Raw genomic sequence first — 20,491 nt, forward strand, 5'->3', positions numbered from 1 at the left:
CTTCTACAAAAATAAAACAATAGGAAACATATATGGGTGAGATTAAACTGAAGACACAGTCTCATTATAATCAGACAACATTACCATTTACTTTCAACCGTCCGACTGTTCTTACAGAATATGTATGTATACATGGAGTTAGACTCAAGATTATGTCTGAATGTCTCTTGCCATCTGTAATGCTGTATCTGTGTCACCGTGTATTTCCACTGTTCATAGTTGATTCCCCAGTTCTGTTTTCCAGTTTGTTTTCATTCACTTGTAATAGCCTTGCCTTTTATTTGTGTGTCTCCACAGCATCCTAAATTGTGATTGTTCAGTAAAGGTTCCCCAAATGGTTAGATAATGCCACCATTACAATTCATTTGCTGAAGAAAAGAACTACATGAATGAAGTTATCCATTTTATCGACAGCTAATCCCCTGAAGTAGTCTAATGGGTTGCTTTGTTTTTGTGCAAACTCAAAAGCACCAAATCTACAAACTAATGATTTTAACATGTCCATCCTATATTGGACTCATTTACAATGCTCTGATTTTGAATTAAAACTCATTAGTATTTTGATGATCTCAAAAAGCAATACCTTACAGATTTGATCCTTTAGACAATAACTGCTGTTCTACAACCAAACACTACAGAAAAGAATGGTAGCCTCACACCTGCCGACAACGGCAAAGGCTGAGTGAGGAGCCTAGATGCACACCCTCACAAGGCTGGAATCAGGCACCTGGACACCCTGACCTGGGCGATGTCACAGAAGGCCCAGCAGCAAGCAGGACTTTCACCCCCAACAGCCAACCCTTAGTCTTCACCGGGGGTGCCTGGACTTGCGCTCCCTCACTGCTGGGATGGGGTCAGAGGAGGCACTTCCTCCCGTGGCTGAGCAGCAATGAAGCCACCCCACCGCGGTGACAATGAAGACCATGTAGTGAGCCAGAACTCCTACCCCTACCCAAGTGTAATAAACAGTCCCCCTTCCTTTGAGTGTCAGTGGGGGCCAAGTGGGGAGCCCATACGTACACCTGCCCCAGCAGTGTAACAAGATGGTGCTTCTCCTTATCAACCAGAGTAGCGTCTGCTAAAACAAAAGGTCTGAATAAGATCCAGAGTCTCACAACATAATAAAAAATGTCTGTGTTTCAAAAGAAAATCACTCGTCAAAGCAGGAACCAGAAAAACCTCAACTTGAATGAAAAAAGACGAGATGCTGACACAGATCACAGAGATGTTAGGATTCTCTGAGAAGGATTCTACAGCAGCCATGATAAAGCTTCCACGTAATTACAAACGGGCTTGAAATTAATGAAAAAATCAGAAAGCTTCAGCAGAGAAACAAACTCAGCAAAGAAAAAGAAGAGACTGAGAAGAACCAAACGGAAATTTTAGAACTGAATAAAAAGCTTTGTGGATAAGCTCAACAGTAGAATGGGAGTGATGAAGAAAAGAATCAGTAAACTCAAGATAGCACAATAGAAATTATTCAGTCTGATCAAGAGAGAGAAAATAGAATAATAATAAAAAAAACGGCTCAGTGAAACTAATAAGATCTAACATTAGTATTATCAAAAAAAAAAAATACTAACTGAAAACTCCTCAAACTTGGTAAAAGGCATAGAATCTCAGAATCAGATTCCTTATAGGATAAACCCAAAGAAATCTATAACAAGACACGTGATTAAACTTTGGAAAACTAAAGACAGAACAAATCTAGAAAGCCACCAAAAAAAGAAGAAGAAGAAGACAGCATCCCTATAATAGGGAAACAATCAGAATGACTGGATTTACCATCAGAAAGTATGCTGGTCAGAAGGATGTGGCACACTATTTTTAAAGTACCTAAAATAAGAAACTGTCAGTGCAGAATCTCAGAAAAAAAATAATAGCCTTCAAGTATAAAGGGGAAATAAAGACAATCTCAGATGCTTAAGAGAACTGGACACCCACAGACCTACCCTAAAACAATGGCTAAACAGAAAGAAAACATCAAAGGAAGGAAACTTGGAACCCTAGGAAGGAAGAAAATACATGGTAAGAATATTGATGAATACAAAAGACTTTCCTTCTTTTCAAGAGTTTTATATTATGTTTGATGGTGGAAGCAAACAGTATAAAAGTCTGATGTGGTTCTAAATGTATATAGCAGAATTTATAAGACAGTTTATTATAGATGAGGGAGGGTAAAGGGGCAAAAACAGAGGTTACAGGCATTGCAATCCCCTAGGCAATCTTCTGACATCACAGCTGGGAAGCTATGACCCACTGCTGGAGAATCAGTAAGCTAAGTGTGCAATTACAGCCCAATCTGTCTTTTTTAAGATAAAAAGTATTAGCAGAGGGTAACAGGTTCTCATACTGAAGAAGGTAGGGTAAGCATTTGACCCAATATTTTCCACTATGATTACTATTCTCTTTCCATTAAAGAGAAGAGAGAATCAAGATTATATAAAGAAAGAAATGAATCGAGATTGTAAAATTTAAAATCCTGTTTCAGTTCATTCAGTTGCTTAGTTGTGTACGACTCTTTGTGACCCCATGAATCGCAGCACGCCAAGCCTCCCTGTCCATCACCAACTCCCAGAGTTCACTCAGACTCATGTCCATCGAGTCAGTGATGCCATCCAGCCATCTCATCCTCTGTCGTCCCCTTCTCCTCCTGCCCCCAATCCCTCCCAGCATCAGTCTTTTCCAATGAGTCACTCTTCACATAAAGTGGCCAAAGTACTGGAGTTTCAGCTTTAGCATCATTCCTTCCAAAGAAATCCCAGGGCTGATCTCCTTCAGAATGGACTGGTTGGATCTCCTTGCAGTCCAAGGAACTCTCAAGAGTCTTCTCCAACACCACAGTTCAAAAGCATCAATTCTTCGGCGCTCAGACTTCTCCACAGTCCAACTCTCACATCCATACATGACCACTGGAAAAACCATAGCCTTTTTAGTCAAGTCCCATACAGTTTTTTAAATTTCTCAAATACCTGTGTGTTCACCATTGCAGATGATTAAATCAGTGCACAACAGCTGAGTTTTAGCTGCAATTACATCGCATTCACTGTTTTTAAATGACCATTTCAGAAAACATACTTCCAAAAAACTGAAACTTATTTACATTTCTTATAGGAAATATATGTCAGAAATTGAAATTTCATTAAAAATATGGTTTCTTGCACATCATTCTTCCCTCTGGATAGACAACAGATGTGGATGGATACTGTTCAGGTGAATCACAAGACATTTTTCCAGTGATGAAAGCTGTGTGCATCACAGTTTTCTTATCTATGAAGTGATAAGACAGAGATAGTACACGAGCTGCCTCCCTATAGGGTTACTTCTGAATTAAATGAAATAATGCAAGCCTAAGCTTTAAAAAGAAAAGTTTTATGGAAATGTAAAATAATACATATGCACACATCAAAAAGAATATTTTTGTACTTGGTAAATGCAGAATGGCTCAGCAGTGAAGAATCCGCCTACCAATGCAGGAGATGCAGATTCTATCCCTGGGTGGAGAAGATCCCTTCAAAAAGGAAATGGCAACCCACTCCAGTATTCTTGCCTGGGAAAACCTATGGACAGAGGAGCCTGGTGCGCTACAGTCCATGGGGTCGCAAAGAGTCAGACACGACTTAGTGACTAAACAATAATAGATGCAGAATAATATCTCATATTTTATTGTTTGTTTATGACCTTTATTCTAAGGTAATATGATTTTTTTCCCTCCACCCAAACTTCTCTCTTAAAGAGGAAAGCCAAAAGTAATGAATCTGTTTTCTTCTATGCATAACTATTTTCAATAGAGGTCTTAAAAGTAGACTAAGGCTTACCAAACAATATGCAGTATGATAGAAGCACAGACAACGATTAAGATCCTTTATTAATCTTAAATTCTGTATGAACATGAAACATTATATTTGTACAGAAAATGCTTTCAGAGATGTTCTTTTAGTCTCATTTAAAGAGTTTTGAATATCTCTTCTATTTCTCCTAGGATTCATTCCATCAGAAGTCATCTATAAATTAAAAATAAAGAGCAGTGTGTATGTGATAAACTTTATCAAGCCCTTATAAAAAAGAAAATGTCACAGAGCATGGCAAAAAGTCAACCTGTTGATAAACACCAGGGAGAAACTTGCATCTTCCAGCCAGGCAACTTGCTGGTCTAGTGGGCTCAGCCTGTCCTTTAAAATAGAAAGGGAGAAACTTTTCCTCATCAATTTGAGTTAAAGGCAAAAACTTGACTTGAAGCGTTTGGTTAAAGGGATGGTATTAGGAGGTGGGGCCTTTGGGGATGATTAGGTTTAGATAAGGTCATGAGGGAACCTGAGGTCACATGGAAGCCCCCATGACAGAGTCAGTGTCCTTACAAAAGAGAAAGAGAGGAGAGCTTGCTCTCTTGGGCACATGAGGCTATAACGCAAAGACAACCATGTGCAAACAAGGAAAAAGGGTTCTCACCACACACCGAATCTGCCAACACCCTGATCTTGGACTTCTAGAACTGCTGTGAGAAATAAATTTCAGTTGGTTAAGACACCCGTGCTTAATAGCAAAACTCAACCATAACTCTGTGATGCCTTAGGATACTGCCTTCTATTTCAGAACATATTCACAAAGTTCCCAAATCAAAACTAAATTTATCTTCATCTTAAACTCCTGCTATTCAAAAAGAATGGGACCCCATAGAGTTCTGGAGGGATCAGATGCCACAAAATCAAGCACCACAACCCACAAAAATGATACTGAAATAAGTGGATGATATTTAAATGAAAAAGTCATTATAACTGGAGTGTATGTAAAATATACCATCAAATAATTAACTTCTACATAAAAATAAGAATAAACCTTATCCTTACTATAAAGGTAAGTTTTGTGAACTATATGACTCTCTCTCCAAGTCCTTCAACGTGCCCACCGCTTCCCCAAAACAACCATGAATCGCCTCTAACTTCACCCCTCAACACACACACAAACACACAATTATTTTAGATTTTCAAAAAGAAGACCAGAGGCAGGCATTGGTACAACAGATGTACAAAGCAGGATCTTTGCATCTATGGTTTACTGCAGACTTGGTCACGACCTTGCACTGTGCTGGGCATATGACAAGTGAAAAGAATGAACCTTCTCACGGGTGAGGGGGCTACCCTACCACCAGTTTATGGGCTGCAGAAGCTCACGTTCTGCCAAGTTCTTGTAATTCAGAAAAGGGAGGGGGGTTTCATTTTGCCATGGTTTTCAGGTTTTGAACCAAAATCTTACTGGCATTTCTACCAAATCACAACCCATGACCTGTAGTGTAGTTTTTTGGTGGAAGCTGTAATGCGTGTGCATGCTCACCCAGTCCTGTTCGACTCCTTGTGATCCCATGGACTGTAGCCCGTCAAGCTCCTCTGTCTGTGGAATTTTCCAGGCAAGAACACTGAAGTGGGCTGCCATGCTCTCCTCCAGGGGATCTTCCCAAACCAGGGATCGAATCCGTGTCTCCTGTGTCACCTGCTCTAACCAGCAATACAATTGCAGCCAAACAAAAAATCAAAAGGAGAGAAATAGTGTTTAGATTTCCTGTTGCAAGAATATTCAGCTTCTGAAAAATGGGGTGTCAACTCTGAGCCTTCCTTCCCAGAATTAGCATTTTCTCCTTGGAAATCAGATCTGATTGTTCAGGGGGTCTAAAGGATTATTAACCTGCTCTCCTAGGTTTAGGGGATACATGATAGGCATGGAATAAGTGACAGGCTAACTTCTGGATGCCAGAATTTCTTGGCATGTAAACGAGAATGTACAGAAAACACAGACTCCACATACTCAAAGAATCTGCAGAAGCAAGTCCTGCCAAGAGCCCAGAGAACTCGGAGAACCTATAAAGACTGTGCTGGAAGCCCAAGCCAGCACTGCAGAGGTTATGGCTTCTTGCTCTGCGTTGAGTCCTCTGCCTTGTCTAATGCACCTAAGGGAAGAAAACAGTGGCTGGGTCATTTCTTAACAACATTAAAAAAACAAATAAGCTACAGGGTATCAATTCTGAGGATCTAATTAGTTTACCTGCAATAAAATGCCCAGGAGGTGCCATTGGTAGCAGTCCAAAGGTTCCCTGGACTTTCACACCCAGAGCATCTCAAACTTAACACCTAGCCTGGAGCACAGGTGTATAAAGATGATTCAAGTGCTAACACAAATGCTGTTTTACACAGGGTCGTTGCTCAGCGGACAACAGTGTGATAATGCAAACATGGCATCTGCCACAGGAAGAAAGTGCAGTGCTTTGAGGACAAGAAAAGGCAGTTCAATTCACGGCCTTGTGTTTCAGGGGTATCAGGACCTTGTGGAGGACCGATTTTCCTACATACAGGAGCAAACTGAATACTGTCCCTTGTGGCTTTATTCTCCTTTCTAGTATTTTTTCATCCCTGCAGTAAATGCCTTCTCTATGAAGAACCGCTGGCTGATGGGGGTCAAAGGCCATCAGTAAGCTAGTGGCATTTCTTACACATATTCTGAGCGGGTTCGAGGGGCCCACTGCTGCTGCTACTGCTAAGTCGCTTCAGTCGTGTCCGACTCTGTGTGACCCCATAGACGGCAGCCCACCAGGCTCCCCCGTCCCTGGGATTCTCCAGGCAAGAACACGAGTGGGTTGCCATTTCTTTCTCCAATGCATGAAAGTGAAAAGTGAAAGTGAAGTCGCTCAGTCGTGTCCGACTCTTAGCGACCCCATGGACTGCGGCCCACCAGGCTCCTCCGTCCATGGGATTTTCCAGGCAAGAGTGCTGGAGTGGGGTGCCATTGCCTTCTCTGAGGGGCCCACAGCGACCTCCAAAGGCAGGCTATCCAGGGGGATAGCCAGGCCGTGAGCAAGGAAGGTTGTCCATTAACCCATTAACGTTGCTCAGTGCCCATAAGGTTGTACCTTTATTAGATTAGATAACAGTATATATTATAGGCTAGGCTGTTAAGCAAATAAATACGGGTAAGGAAACGACAACCCACAAAATTACATACCTAGTTTTAACCACCACTCACCACTCTGAGTGAGTCGATTTTCATCCGCTTATGCAGGGGCAAACCAGTTACTCTGGCGCTGTCGGTTGGGGGTAATGACCCCCTTTACTCTTGCAAAGCAAGTAAGAGACAAACAGCAAGGAACAGCCACCCTCGGGGCCCAGAAACACTTCGGGAAGAGCCACTTGTTGGGGGTGACGGTTTCCAAACCGATTTGTCGGTCCCACACCTCGAGTTCTGGAAACGGTACTCCGGCCTCGGGCTCCAGGTGGGGAGGCAGGACGTCTCGGGGAGAGAGACGCGAGGTGCCCCCGCCGCCCAGCCGAGGGGGCCGAGCCGCGGACAAGGGGAGTCGGGTCTCACGGGAGGACGAGGACGCCGCCCGGGGGCCCGGGAGACCCCGCGCCGGGACGTCCCCGAGGCGCCCCCGCCGCGGGCTTCCGCGCACGTGGCCGCGGGGCGGGCCGCGCTCCCCCTCCTCGCGGGCTCCCCAAGCGGCTCTGGGCGCGCGGCGGCGGCGGGCGGGGGCGGACCCGCGAGCAGGGCTCCTGGCGGCTTTCCAGGTCGGCGCACTAATACGGGCGATGAGGCTTCGCGGCTCCAGTCTGACTGACGCCGGCTGGGGCCGCCGCCGCCGCCGCTGCTGCAGCCGCTGTCTCGGTCCCCGCCGCCGCCGCCGCCGCCGGGCCCTGCAGGCGCTGGGCGCGCGCAGCCAGGCAGTGAGTGCAGCTGCTCCGAGCGGGCGGCCGGGGGACCCACCTCGGGGCGGGGGGCGGCCAGACCTCCGTGGGTGGGTGGGTGAGGGGGGGCGATGAGTAGCTGCGCGGGGACAGGTAAGAGATGCCCTCCCCGGCGCGCGCCGGGCGTGTGAGTGTCTGGACGCGTGTGCAGCGAAGTTTTTCTTCCGCAGGGAAGGGTCTGGCGTGTGGCCGGGGCTCTTTGTGCTCCCCGTCCCTGTGTCTCCTTGGTGGGGCCTGTCTGAGGTGGGGCGGGAGGGGACGGCTCCGGGGAGACGGCCGCGCGGGCCGCCGGCACCTGGGACCTGTCAGCGAAGGCTCGGCCCGCCGGCGTGCGGGGCTGTGGCCCGGGGAGCGGGCAGAGGTGCGCGCTAGCCGTCCGTCCCCTCCACCCCTTCCCGCCCCCGGCCCGGGGACAGGCTCCGTGGAGACCCAGACTCGCAGCTGAGTAACTGTTTGCCGTGGCCGGAGGGCTTGGGGAGGACACTGGAGAAATCGGGGTGCATGCAGGGCAGCGAATGTGACTCAGCTGGCCTCCTCGGCCTCCTGTCTCATACCATTTTTACTCTGCTTACCTTTGAGGCGCGCGAAATGAGCAAGGGAAAAAAAAAAAAGTTAGGAATGTTGTTCAAGTGTCTCTAGGCTAACGCTTGGATTGTGCTGGGAGCCGGGGTGTTTGTCTTTTTCCTTCGCCTGCCATTCGGTGCCAAGTCTCCGCAGAGGGGAGGGGGGCGAGGTGGGGAACAGATACAGGAGACGAAGTGACGCCAGCATTGTGATGGGAAGGAGGGGAGTGCGTTTTTATGGATGGCTAATCGCTGACAAGTCTTCCCGTTACTATTCCTTCCTCCTCCCACCCTTGACAGTGGAAATTGGAAATGATGGTTTAGAAATACTCCGTTGACTTGTTTCTGGGCGGGAACTGGGTACTCGTGAGAAATAAGCTACAAATGAGGTAAAATCGAGTTTGGGAATGAAATTGCACGTAAATTCTTTACCCAGTAATTCACAGTCGGATACACACCCACAGGTCACTGTGGATGGCTTTGAACGGATCCAGTTTACAAGTACCATTTTCAGTGGCTTGCCAGATTTCTCGGATGATCTTTTGGAAGCGTTGCTGAACAGGAATGATAAAGGATAGCTGTAAATTCATAAGGCACTTAATAATGCTAGCTCCTTGGCCATAACTGAGCCAGACATTTGAGGCATCCTTCTGGGTGGGTGATAAATTAATCCTACAGCGTATCTTCTGCCTTGGGATTCCTGTCGCTGTGAGGGAATGCCATTGAATGTTTACATTGTAGAAATAGTGATCTATATTTAAAAAGGAAGTAAAAGTAAAACCCAAACACATTCTTCTAACTCCAGATAGACAGTTCAATTAGTAAGTGCCCCTATGTTTGTAGGAAACCATGAGCAAGATTTTGGACTGCTTTCAAGTTTGTGGTTATCCAAGAAGGACGCTGCAGATAAGAAAATGATGTAATCATTTATAAATAAGGAGTGTTTAAAATATATTATGATATAAGTTGCAAATAACATATCAGAAAAGTAACTTTTAGTGACAATGATCGCCTTCATTGATGGCAAGACAACTGTCTTTAGCGGACAGCCTTCAGCCTGTTAATCTATTCTGACACAACCAACTCCCATTTTTATGCTTGACTGGCCATCTTTGTCAGAGCTGTTTTTTGCTTGGGCTCTGTGGTTTCAAGCTATGTTTAAGAAAATGCCAACATACTCTTGATCTGAGCAAACTCATTTTTATCAGTACAGCGTTTGCTAAAAATCAAAGATACAAACAAATTTTAGGCTAAACCTCTAAATACTTTGTAATTCTCACATCTTTGTTATTTGTTAAAGTCAGCATGAGCTATTTGACTTTGCTTCTTTTAAAATTTTCTTCTTTTTTGATATATTTCCATTTAATGAGTAATCAGAAAATATTCACAAATGTCAACTACTACTCTCTGATTGCCCAAGACCATGCATGGGATGAGACAGAAAGGTTTTTGTTGTTAATGAAACATTGCTAAGGATTCTAGAAGTAATAAACAACTGGTAAATTTGTTTATCCTTTCTAATCATGTGGTCAGTTGGAGGAAAAAACTCTGTCCAGAAATTATTTCATAAAGATTAAAATAGTCAATTTCAATTTTACAAACAGTTTCATTCTTCTTAAAGAGAGTACAGTTTTCCTTTGCTGTATTTGAAGAGTTGGTATTTAATAAGTGGTCACCATAGCACTTAGGCAACTAACTAGTTTATATCTGACATCCCCTCTGCAATAAATAAAACAGCAATTTCACCATGTTTGGCTTAAGTATGTTGGAAATAATACTTATACACAAAATGTACTCTGATATAAGGAAAGCTAAAAGTTATGAAAATGAAGAAGTGGTTTTTCTTAAATTTGGAAAACATACTACCTTGAATTTTAAAGCTCTAACGAGGCATAGTGCAGATTTTCTGCTCATCACATCTAACATTTAGTGAGAAATTCAGAAGCGGGAAATAGTCTGGAATGAAACTATAAATGTAACAGTACATCGAAAGCATGAGTCTCTTCAAATAGTTGTAATTCTAGGCTGTTGGATTTATATTTCCTTGGTTACTGTTGCCAGTGAGTTGAAAAGTTATTCTAAAAGGGGGAAAAAAGCAAACAGTAAATTTGTGAGTGAATTTAATGGTATGAGCACGTTAGAACATTGACCTAGTGAACTGTCCATGACAAGAGTAGGGGCATAACAACAAGAAAAAAATAAATATCTTTTGGATATAAACTAACCTTTAAAAATAGTCCTATAAAATTATGTCTCTCAAGAAACGTGGGCTAACTAGAGTTAAGATTTCAAGATGTTTGTTAGTGTTAGAAACCATCAGACCCATAGAAGCTGAGTGTTCTTGCCAGTGGCCCACAGCCTGACACTTGCCACCCCAAACCACCTGAACAGCACCCACTGCTCTCTGTGTCGGCCTTGAGCTGACCCCAGACCAATTTCCAGGCTTATCTTCTCACTTCTTCCATATTTTATGCTGCAATTAAAATAAAGAATTGTGACTTCCCCTGCTGATTGCCCTGGCTTTCCGCTCCTCTGCACGTGTCCTCACGCCAAGGCCTAGATCGCCTCCCTCTGCCTCCTCACCTCTCGCCAGATCTACAGACCTGCCAGCACCTTCCTCATCTTTTACAGTCCTGTCCAGGTGCGTCTTCCTTTGACACCTAATGGCCCTTGGCATTTTGCACCCTTGTATCTTGCCTCTTGGTGAATTCCTCATTTGCTAATTTCGTTCTTCTCCTCAGACAGTCCTGTCAAAACTTTACGAAGGAAGGGACCTTGTTTTATCTATCTTTTCCATTTGTTTCATGCCAACTACAGTGCCCTGTCTAGTGCTTTGTCAATAAATATTAATTCAATGGCACGTCTTTCACTGAACCCATGGTCTGAAATAAAATCTGTAAAGGAGTTTCCTCTAAATGATAGGTGTTAACGGTCCATCTTTACGAAGCCAGTGTTGAGCTGGGGCTGAGGACTGAGGACCTGTGGAGAGACTGTGGAAAGTGACCCCACCCCCTACCCCTGGCCAGTGGAGCCTCTTTCTCCTGAAAATTGTGGTTGAGTGTTAGAGTCAGGAAAGCTTCTATGATACTCTTATTGCATTAGCAATTTTCCATATCAGATTCACTACACACACAATGGAAACCATTTAGCAAAGAAAAACCCAGATTTTTAATGTGATACGGCTACCACAATGAAACCCTAATTCGATTCCACAGAAAATTGCTAACACAATATGCCGACCCCCTTCCCCCACCAGCAGTAGCCACAGAAAAACTGTTTTTAGTGTATATGTTTCAAACTCTGCTCACAAAAGAAGCTGACTGCTGCTGAGATGAGCTTCTGTTTTGATCAGGTTGGATGTAGAAGGGGTCTCATCAGGCTTGTCAGAAGACCTGAATCCCCCTTCTGTCTATTACTCATTACGTTACCAAAAGATACTAAACCCCGTCTTAACATGCATCACGTTCTGTTTAGTGGTTCGAATTAATAGAGTTAACATAATGTAAAAAATACAATTTGTATATAAATATCATGCCTGTATAATATAGTTGATTATACAGTTTTAATTGGGAAGTCTAATGAACTCAAAACCAGTTTTCTAAACTCAAGAGACCTGAATAAAGTTTAAATGCAAAATTTAAAGTGAAAAATGCATGAATATTAAGATACAGATGATAAATGTGGATGTGCAGAGCTGTATCATGTCAGAAGTCCTAACCACCAAAGAGCTGTCGGTTCTCGTGCTTCATTCCCTAAACCATTTTTAATTCAAAGACAAAACTTTAATCCATGAAATCAGTGTAAAGGAGTTCTCCAAAGTCCTGATTTTTCCAAAAAGACAGCTTTTATTTTCTTTTTTGGTGGGGGCTAAATACTATCAAAATCGTTCTCTCTCTCCCTTCTGATTATCTGATATCACTGGTGGGGATTATTTTTATATATAAATTTCTCTTAGGGAAATTTAATATTTCATATCCGATGACTTCCTTTTTCCCCCTTTGTCACACTGCCTTTGAGGAACTGTACATAGGAAACATGTATTCTTCAATCACACAGTGGGTTTAGGGCTGCAGTTGTACAAAGCTGTCTCTGTTTACAAACACTGGGATTATCGGGGATGGCCATCTAGTTTCCTTCGCACTAGACAGATAAGAGTTCACATGTGCTCTAGGGGCCACCCAGATGTGTTGATGGCCTTGGGAATTCGTCCTGAAGCAAATGAGAAGGTTTGGAAGTGGTGGAGGTGTCAACACTCTGAAGGAGCAACGGCTTCACCTGATCGATTCTGAGAGCACCTCCCCAGCCGGGTGGGCAGTGGGGCTCCTGCCTTCATAAACCCTTCTTAACCCATGAGATATCTTCTTCCGTGTAGCCTAATATTTTTCATTTTTTAATCTGTTAAACTGCTTGGAAGCTGATCAATTGTAGATTTGCTCTAGTTAATGTGTGTGTGTGTGTGTTTGTTTTTAGAAACTACAGTCCATTGTGAAATAGGTATTTGAGGCAGTTTATCAAAAGCCTGGAAGGACTTTGTCCTAAGCACTTATGGGCTTTGGAAGGTTTAGAGCAGATTTGCAGATTTTTTTTCTTAAGGAGAGGGTGATGGATAGTAGAGTTCATCTAAAGTGGTACAAGTTGCTTTCTGAGTTGTTTAGTTGCTAAGTCATGTCCAACTCTTTATGACCCCATGGACTATAGCCCGCCAGGCTCTTCTGTCCATAGGTTTTCCCAGGCAAGAATACTGGAGTGGGTTGCCATTTCCTTCTTCAGGGGATCTTCCTGACCCAGGGATCGAACCCATGTCTCCTGTATTGGCTGGCTGGCTGGCAGATTCTTCACTGCTGAGCCACCAGGGAAGCCCTGCTTTCTGAATACTTGTATCTAATTTAATTGACTTGGTAGTACCACATTTCAGAAAACAACTCGGATAAAGATGACAAATTCCATCAGAATTCTCCATCTCTTGGTAGAATATTTAATATCTCCTGTTAATCACACTTCATTATAAATCCATTCATTCATCTTACCTTTTTATTTACTAAGACTCACACTTGACAGAATTGGAGTTCTGTAGGAAGAGTAGGTCATTTAAAAGCTGGTGCATTAGGACAGGTGCAAGGATTGGAGGCACCTGAGCTTGAGAGCAGAGAAGGCAATGGCACCCCACTCCAGTACTCTTGCCTGGAAAATCCCATGGATGGAGGAGCCTGGTAGGCTGCAGTCCATGGGGTCGCTAAGAGTCGGACACGACTGAGCGACTTCACTTCCACTTTTCAGTTTCATGCATTGGAGAAGGAAATGGCAACCCACTCCAGTATTCTTGCCTGGAGAATCCCAGGGATGGTGGAGCCTGTTAGGCTGCCGTCTATGGGGTCGCACAGAGTCAGACACGACTGAAGCGACTTAGCAGCAGCAGCAGCAGAGCTTGAGAGGGTGCAGCAGAAAGCAGGTCGGCAGATGCCAAAGGTGGACATCACCTATTTGGGTTAGTTTTAGCAATATTAGAGGCCACCTGTACCAGGAGTACAGGTGAATATTCATTGGAAGGACTGATGCTGAAGCTGAAACTCCAATCGTTTGGCCACCTGATGCGAAAAACTGGCTCATTGGAAAAGACCCTGATGCTGGGCAAGATTGAAGACAGGAGGAGAAGGGGACAACAGAGGATGAGATGGTTGGATGGCATCACCGACTTGATGGACATGAGTTTTACCAAGCTGTGGAGTTGGTGATGGACAGGGAAGCCTGGCGTGCTGTAGTCCATGGGGTCGCAAAGAGTTGGACACAACTGAGCGACTGAACTGAATCGTACCAGGAGTGGAGAGCCTCTTGGTGGGTTGGCCAGCGAATTTATCATCTCTCAGGACATCGTTTCTCTGGGGAAAGGAATTCCAATTTTCCGATGACCACACAGAAATGAATATGACTTGTTTGTAAAGTGGGACCGCCAGGGGTTAAAGACATGAGTGATTATTATTAATGATATGAGTGATTATTAGAAGCCAGTGAGTGTGAAAAATGAGAAAATGTGTTACGTTAAAAAGATATGCTGCCCCAAATGCTTTTCTTTCCCTTGTTGACACCTTTATATCATTCTTGCCCTATCTCCTAGTGAAGTGAAGTGCAAGTCGCTTAGTCGTGTCCAACTCTTTGTGACCCCGTGGACTACATAGTCCATGGAATTCTCCAGGCCAGAATACTGGAGTGGGTACCTTTTCCCTTCTCCAGGGGATCTTCCTGACCCAGGAATCAGACTGGGGTCTTCTGCGTTGCAAGCGGATTCTTTCCCAGCTGAATTACCAGGGAAGAAGCCATTTCTATTTCCCAGGAGTAGTTGGATTTCATTTTTAGGAGCAAAAGTTGAATGTGATGTTTGTCAAAGACAAACCCTTGTGTACATATATGCTTTCCTTAGGATTTATTATTTATTTTGTGTTTCCCAAGGCAGTTGTTAGGTGTTGGATGCTTGCAAACAGTGACAGATTGGTGCCTGGGTGTTATTTCAAAGGAGTGTTACCTTCTTTGTGTGATAATTGAACTACATTGACTGCAAACAGTCATTTAAAAAATGTTTTTAAATACTGTATTGATTATGTTTTGGGGTCTTCTTAAAATGTGATTTGTGGCTGTAAAAGTTGCTCTGGAAAGTGGGACTGACACATTTGGTCTTTCATTGAGTGTTATTTTCTCTATGTCTCTTGTACCTATACTGCCTGTGAGGCCCCAAACCAGGCCCTCGGGACCATATAAAAAGGTGACCACATACAGTAACATAACAAAGTAAAACTCTGGTCTCCAGGACTTCTTAGCCTAATGAAGAGAGAGAGAGGTCAGGAAAGCAAATATCAAAATGTTTACCCAAGACCTTTTATACCAAAAATTGTCATCTGATTTTTGTATTCTGATTTCTCGCCTCTTTTTCTGGCTAAAATTCCATTGTAACTGTGTGTGAATTTTGAGTCATTCTTGACAAGGATAATTAGGATCACAGTATGGTCCTTACAGTCCAAAGCCCCATATAAATAAAGAAGGCTGAGTGCCGAAGAATTGATGCTTTTGAACTGTGTAGTGTTGGAGAAGACTCTTGAGAGTCCCTTGGACTGCAAGGAGATCCAACCAGTCCATCCTAAAGGAAATCAGTCCTGAATATTCATTGGAAGGACTGATGATGAAGCTGAAACTCCCATATTTTGGCCACCTGATGTGAAGAACTGACTTATTGGAAAAGACCCTGCTGCTGGGAAAGACTGAAGGCAGGAGGAGAAGGGGACGACAGAGGACGAGATGGTTGGATGGCATCACCGACTCCATGGACATAAGTTTCAGCAAGCTCCGGGAGACGGTGAAGAACAGGGAAACCTGGCATGCTGCAGTCCATGGGGTCACAAAGGGTCGGACATGACTGAGCAACTGAACAGCAACAGAGGACCGTAAGCAGAGATGAAACAGAAGGCATCATGGGAGTAGTGATGCTGTCAGCAAGTCCCTGTGAAAATCTAAGGATGCTGAGGGCATCCCTGGGCCTGGAATTGCACCCCTGTGTCTTTCAGGAAAAGGACACTTTACCACTCTGATTTCCCCCGTTATCCTCTGCTGTCTCAAGAGGGAGTTTGCATGGCCCCTCCTATAGGAAACCTTCCTCAGCCCTTTTAGTAACAGTTATAATAATGCGCCTGTCACCTGTCTGATGACAATGTGTTTAGATTTCTGTCTCCCTCTGAATACTGTAATGTCTAGAGGAAAGGTACCACGTTTTTATTTTGAGATACTCAGCGCCTGGCACCATGTCTGGTTCCTCATCACTATTTGATGAATTTAGTTCCTCCTTTGACCTTGTCCTTTTCTTTTCCCCTAAGATAGATTGGTGCTTTGTAGAGTAAAGGAAGAAAGCGTTTGGATTTTAATCTCCAGGCACAAGAGAACGATTCCATTTTAACCTTTGGTCAAAAGAGAAGTACTTAAGTGTTTGAACAGGTGAATCGCATACTCAAAGGGGTTTGAAGGAAGGTGAAGACCAGTTGTAGAGGCATGGTGCATGTGAATTAGCCCACATTAGGACCCGGTGAAGCTGGTGAGTTGGTTGATACACCATGAATGCCTTGGGCCATTAAAAATCTGCCTTTCCCCAAACTTCAATGCATAACACACCTCATTAGTGATTCTCCTCTATTGGTTTTTAATCTCATCCTTCAGGCAGCCTGTGGCCAGGAAACTCAACCTCCCACAATACGCACACATCAATAAAACGTTTTAAATTTCCCACGCATCATTATTAAAAACACTTGAAATGATCTTCACAGACACTGAACACTTTGTGAGTATTCAAGTACAGGTTGATGTTCTCTGTAATGTCACCTTAAGTAGGCAGATGATTAACCAGAACAGGAAGGAGGGAGTGCATTCTATAACTCTGCCTTTTGGAAGAATTTATTGTATCACATCAACAAAGCAGTTGGAGAAGGCAATGGCAGCCCACTGCAATACTCTTGCCTGGAAAATCCCATGGACGGAGGAGCCTGGTAGGCTACAGTCCATGGGGTCACAGAGTCAGACACTGAGCGACTTCACTTTCACTTTCAGCAGTTAGACTAATAGTATACGGCCTAATAATAAAATAGTTACTATTAGTGATAAAACTAGAATTTACCTTCACTCATGCAACATTTATTGTAGTACAGACCTGGTGTGAAGCTGTCCAGACCACAGCCTGTGCCCTTTAGAAGGAGCTTGGCATCTCTGGGGAAAACAAGCAACAAATAAGGTGTCAGGAGTGAAGGTCAGTGTCAGGTGATGGGGAAGCCCAGGGGCGCTGTGGAGGCCGATCCATGTTAGTGCCCAGGCCTCAGGGATGGTTTCCAGGAAATCTTCCAGCTCGGTTTTTAGTGAGCAGAAGGCAGCTGCATACAGGCCTCCTGGGGAGAGGGAAGGGAGTCAAGGGCAAAGGGCACGAGGATTGTTGAGGCTGGAACATATAGTTGGGGAGGCCAGATTGTGACGAGCCTGATTTGAAACAGTGCCAAAAGCATCAAATCATACCCCACTCCACAGTAATATTTACTGTTATGTTTTTATATAAAATAAGTAAATACTTACTGAGAGGAGAAATTTGGATAAAACTCTTTTTAAGAGCCAACTCATTGAAAAAGACTGATGTTGGGAAAGATTGAGGGCAGGAGGAGAAGAGGTCAACAGAGGATGAGGTGATTGTATGGCATCACCGACTCAATGGACATGAGTTTCAGCAGACTTCAGGAGGAGATAGTGAAGGACAGGGAAGCCTGTCCTTCAGCCGTGCTGCAGTCCACGGGGTTGCAGAGTCGGGCACGACTGAGTGACTGAACAAGAAATTTTAAAGCACAAACAAAGCAGTTTTAATCCCCACTGCTGTAAACAGTTCCTGGCCATTTGGCTGCAGACTCACAGCAGGGTGTCACTCAGGACTGGGAAGGACATCCCATGAGAGCCCCACGGGGAGGAGGCTGTCACGGGGGTGGGTTGCTGGGGGCAGGGAGGCACAGTCCATGACAGCTGCCTGGAGTGATTCGGACTCACTGAGGACGTCTAGGACGGGACATACTCAGTAGGGCGTGGCAGGGCCCAGCTCAGGATCTAGTGACCTGTGGATTCAGGAAGACGAAGGGATAGAATTTCTGTAGGACTGTTCAGGGTCAAGGGTGGCTCCTGGTTCCTAGTCTAGACTAGTGGTTAGAGAGTGGTGCTCCCAGCAGGGAGAAGAACAGGGCTTTAAGAGACCTGCTGCTGCTGCTGCTGCTGCTAAGTCGCTTCAGTCGTGTCTGACTCCCTGCGACCCCAGAGACGGCAGCCCACCAGGCTCCCCCGTCCCTGGGATTCTCCAGGCAAGAACACTGGAGTGGGTTGCCATTTTCTTCTCCAGTGCATAAAAGTGAAACTGAAGTCGCTCAGTCGTGTCCGACTCCTAGCCTCCCCATGGACTGCAGCCCACCACGCTCCTCCGTCCATGGGATTTTCCGGGCAAGCGTACTGGAGTGGGCTGCCATTGCCTTCTCCGTTAAGTGACATAAGAGGGTCTAATTCTCTCTCTCTCTTTTTTTAAACATTAACTTTATTTTTAGAGCAGTTTTAGATTTAGTCGCTAACTCATGTCCGACTCTTGTGATGCCATGGACTGTAGCCCGCCAAGCTCCTCTGTCCATGGGATTTCCCAGGCAAGAATACTGGAGTGAGTTGCCATTTCCTTCTCCAGGGGATCTTCCCAACCCAGCAATCAAACCAGGGTCACCTGCACTGCAGGCAGATTCTTTACCAACTGAGCTATCAAGGAAGCCCAGGAGCAGTTTTAGGTTCACAGCAAAACTGAGTGAAAATTGCAGAGATTTACCATATATATCTGCTTGCACAGCCTCCACGCTGCTGATATCCTGCACTGGAGTGGGTACATTATCACCGCAAGACCACAGTTTACATCCAGGTTCACGCTTAGTGTTGTGCATTCTATGTGTTTAGACAAAAGTGTAATGACCTGCCTCCACCACTGTCCTACCCTACTGAACAGTCTCACTGCCCTGAAAATCGTCTGTGTTCTGCTTGTCACTTCCTCTCTCCAGCACCTGGAATAGATCCCATTTCTGCATTTGGATGTACTGCTCTGGGGGATTCTGGAATTAGCAGTGTGTGTGTGTGTGAAAGTGGTTCAGTCGTGTCCAACTCTTTGCGACCCCGCGGACTGTAGCCTGCCAGGCTCCTCTGTCCGTGGGATTCTCCAGGCAAGAATACCGAATACTGGAGCCGGTTGCCATTTCCTTCTCCAGGGGATCTTCCCAACCCAGAGATCAAACCTAGGTCTCTTGCATTGCAGGCAGATTCTTTACCTTCTGAGACACCAGAGAGTTAGTGGTAGTCATGTATTAATTTTTTTAAAACTCGTTTTTGAGTCAGCAGGCCCTTTCATCATGGAAGCCTCAGGAAGTAAAGGCAAGTGAAGCAGGCCTGCTCTGGTGGAAGGTGGTGTCCACCCGGGGCGGGGCGGGGGACAGAGAATCCTGCATGCCCCCCTCCCTCCCCTGGTGTCTAGCTCCTACCACTCCCCCTCCCCCCTTGTTGCTGTGTCCGAGGCTCCTTCCAGTCTCCAGAATCCTGAGGAACCCCCCTTGGAAACTGCACGTAAGCAGCTCTGCAGCTCAGAGGGAGGGGCTGGTCGTTCCCAGACACACTGACCTCAAACTCTTGGGCTTTTAGAGATCTGATGTCTGTTTCTTGATACATTTTTTTGCTTTGTTTTTGTTGTTTTAGTTTTCAATTGTTTGCTTGTTTGCTTTGGTCCCCTTCCTCGGGGTCATGCTGCCAGCTTTGATGTCACTTTGCTGTCCTACCTGCTGGTAGCACCTCCTCTTATCCATTTGCAGTTCTGATTCGCTGTAAGCTTTCGAGTCCTAGAAACATGCTCATTTAAACCGGGTCGAGAATAGTAGCGAATAGGTCCTGCATGATCTTTTTTTGTGCAGTCTTGATAACACATGTGTTTTGGCAGGCAGGCCTCTTTTTCGCTTGTTGCTGCTTCTCAGTTATGTTTTGTACAAAAGCAATTACTGGATAGTCAGATTTTGTGCAGATTTCACTCCGTCTCTGTCAGCGTCCGTCTGTCTTCTCACCTTCCCTCTCCGTCTGATCCTGGAATTATATAAAAAGTATATATTATGGGCTCAAGAATTTCTAGACACCAACTTCGCTGGGTGAATAGTAGCAGTTGAAGCTGATTAGGAAGGAAATGATGTCATAATTTTGGGGGGAGGGGGGCTGTGTTGGGTCTTAGTCGCTGCATATGAGATCTTTAGTTGCAGCATGTGGGATCTAGTTCCCTGATCAGGGGATCAAACCTGGGCCCTCTTCATTGGGAGCACAAAGTCTTAACCACTGGATTACCAAGGAAGTCCAAATGCCATACATTTAATTCCTAATGAAATCCTGATATGAGATAGTAGAGATAGTATTTTTTTTAATGTGAACATTTATCTTCCTTTCTACTTTTTCCATTTCTTTGTCTCAGATCCATTTCTTAGATTGTTTTTCTTTCCTTTTCCCCCATCTTTTGGACACCTTTTATTTCTACAATGAGGTATGCAGAAAAAATAAGCGTAAGTATAACTGTTAATGTAATAATAAAAAGAGTGTCCTTATATAGTTTGCAGTTTTCAAATTGCTTTTGTTCACACATCCTGT

The 20,491-nt window shown here is 44.5% G+C and overlaps 1 protein-coding gene and 1 long non-coding RNA gene across 5 annotated transcripts in view; one reads left to right on the plus strand and one right to left on the minus strand.

Annotated features, from left to right (window-relative positions):
* On the minus strand, positions 1 to 7,406 carry LOC133258310 (uncharacterized). 4 transcript variants are annotated; one of them, XR_009739922.1, is made up of 8 exons: positions 6,991 to 7,406; positions 6,037 to 6,127; positions 5,800 to 5,941; positions 5,332 to 5,492; positions 4,450 to 4,495; positions 4,099 to 4,172; positions 3,819 to 4,004; positions 1 to 2,912 (listed from the first exon to the last, which is right to left on the minus strand). It is a non-coding gene; the product is annotated as an uncharacterized LOC133258310 (long non-coding RNA). The 4 variants fall into 4 exon arrangements; XR_009739923.1 differs by having other exon boundaries at positions 1 to 4,004; positions 4,450 to 4,492; positions 6,991 to 7,399; XR_009739921.1 differs by having other exon boundaries at positions 1 to 4,004; positions 5,332 to 5,487; positions 6,991 to 7,396.
* A 175-nt stretch (positions 7,407 to 7,581) lies between these two features.
* SMAD9 (SMAD family member 9) overlaps positions 7,582 to 20,491 on the plus strand; it is a 64,930-nt gene continuing 52,020 nt past the window's right edge. The window contains exon 1 of the mRNA XM_061434758.1: positions 7,582 to 7,709. The gene's annotated coding sequence lies outside the window, so the exon portion shown is untranslated. The remainder of the gene's footprint in view (positions 7,710 to 20,491) is intronic.

The sequence above is a fragment of the Bos javanicus genome, chromosome 12 (genome assembly GCF_032452875.1).
Source record: "Bos javanicus breed banteng chromosome 12, ARS-OSU_banteng_1.0, whole genome shotgun sequence".
NCBI classification, from domain to species: domain Eukaryota; kingdom Metazoa; phylum Chordata; class Mammalia; order Artiodactyla; family Bovidae; genus Bos; species Bos javanicus.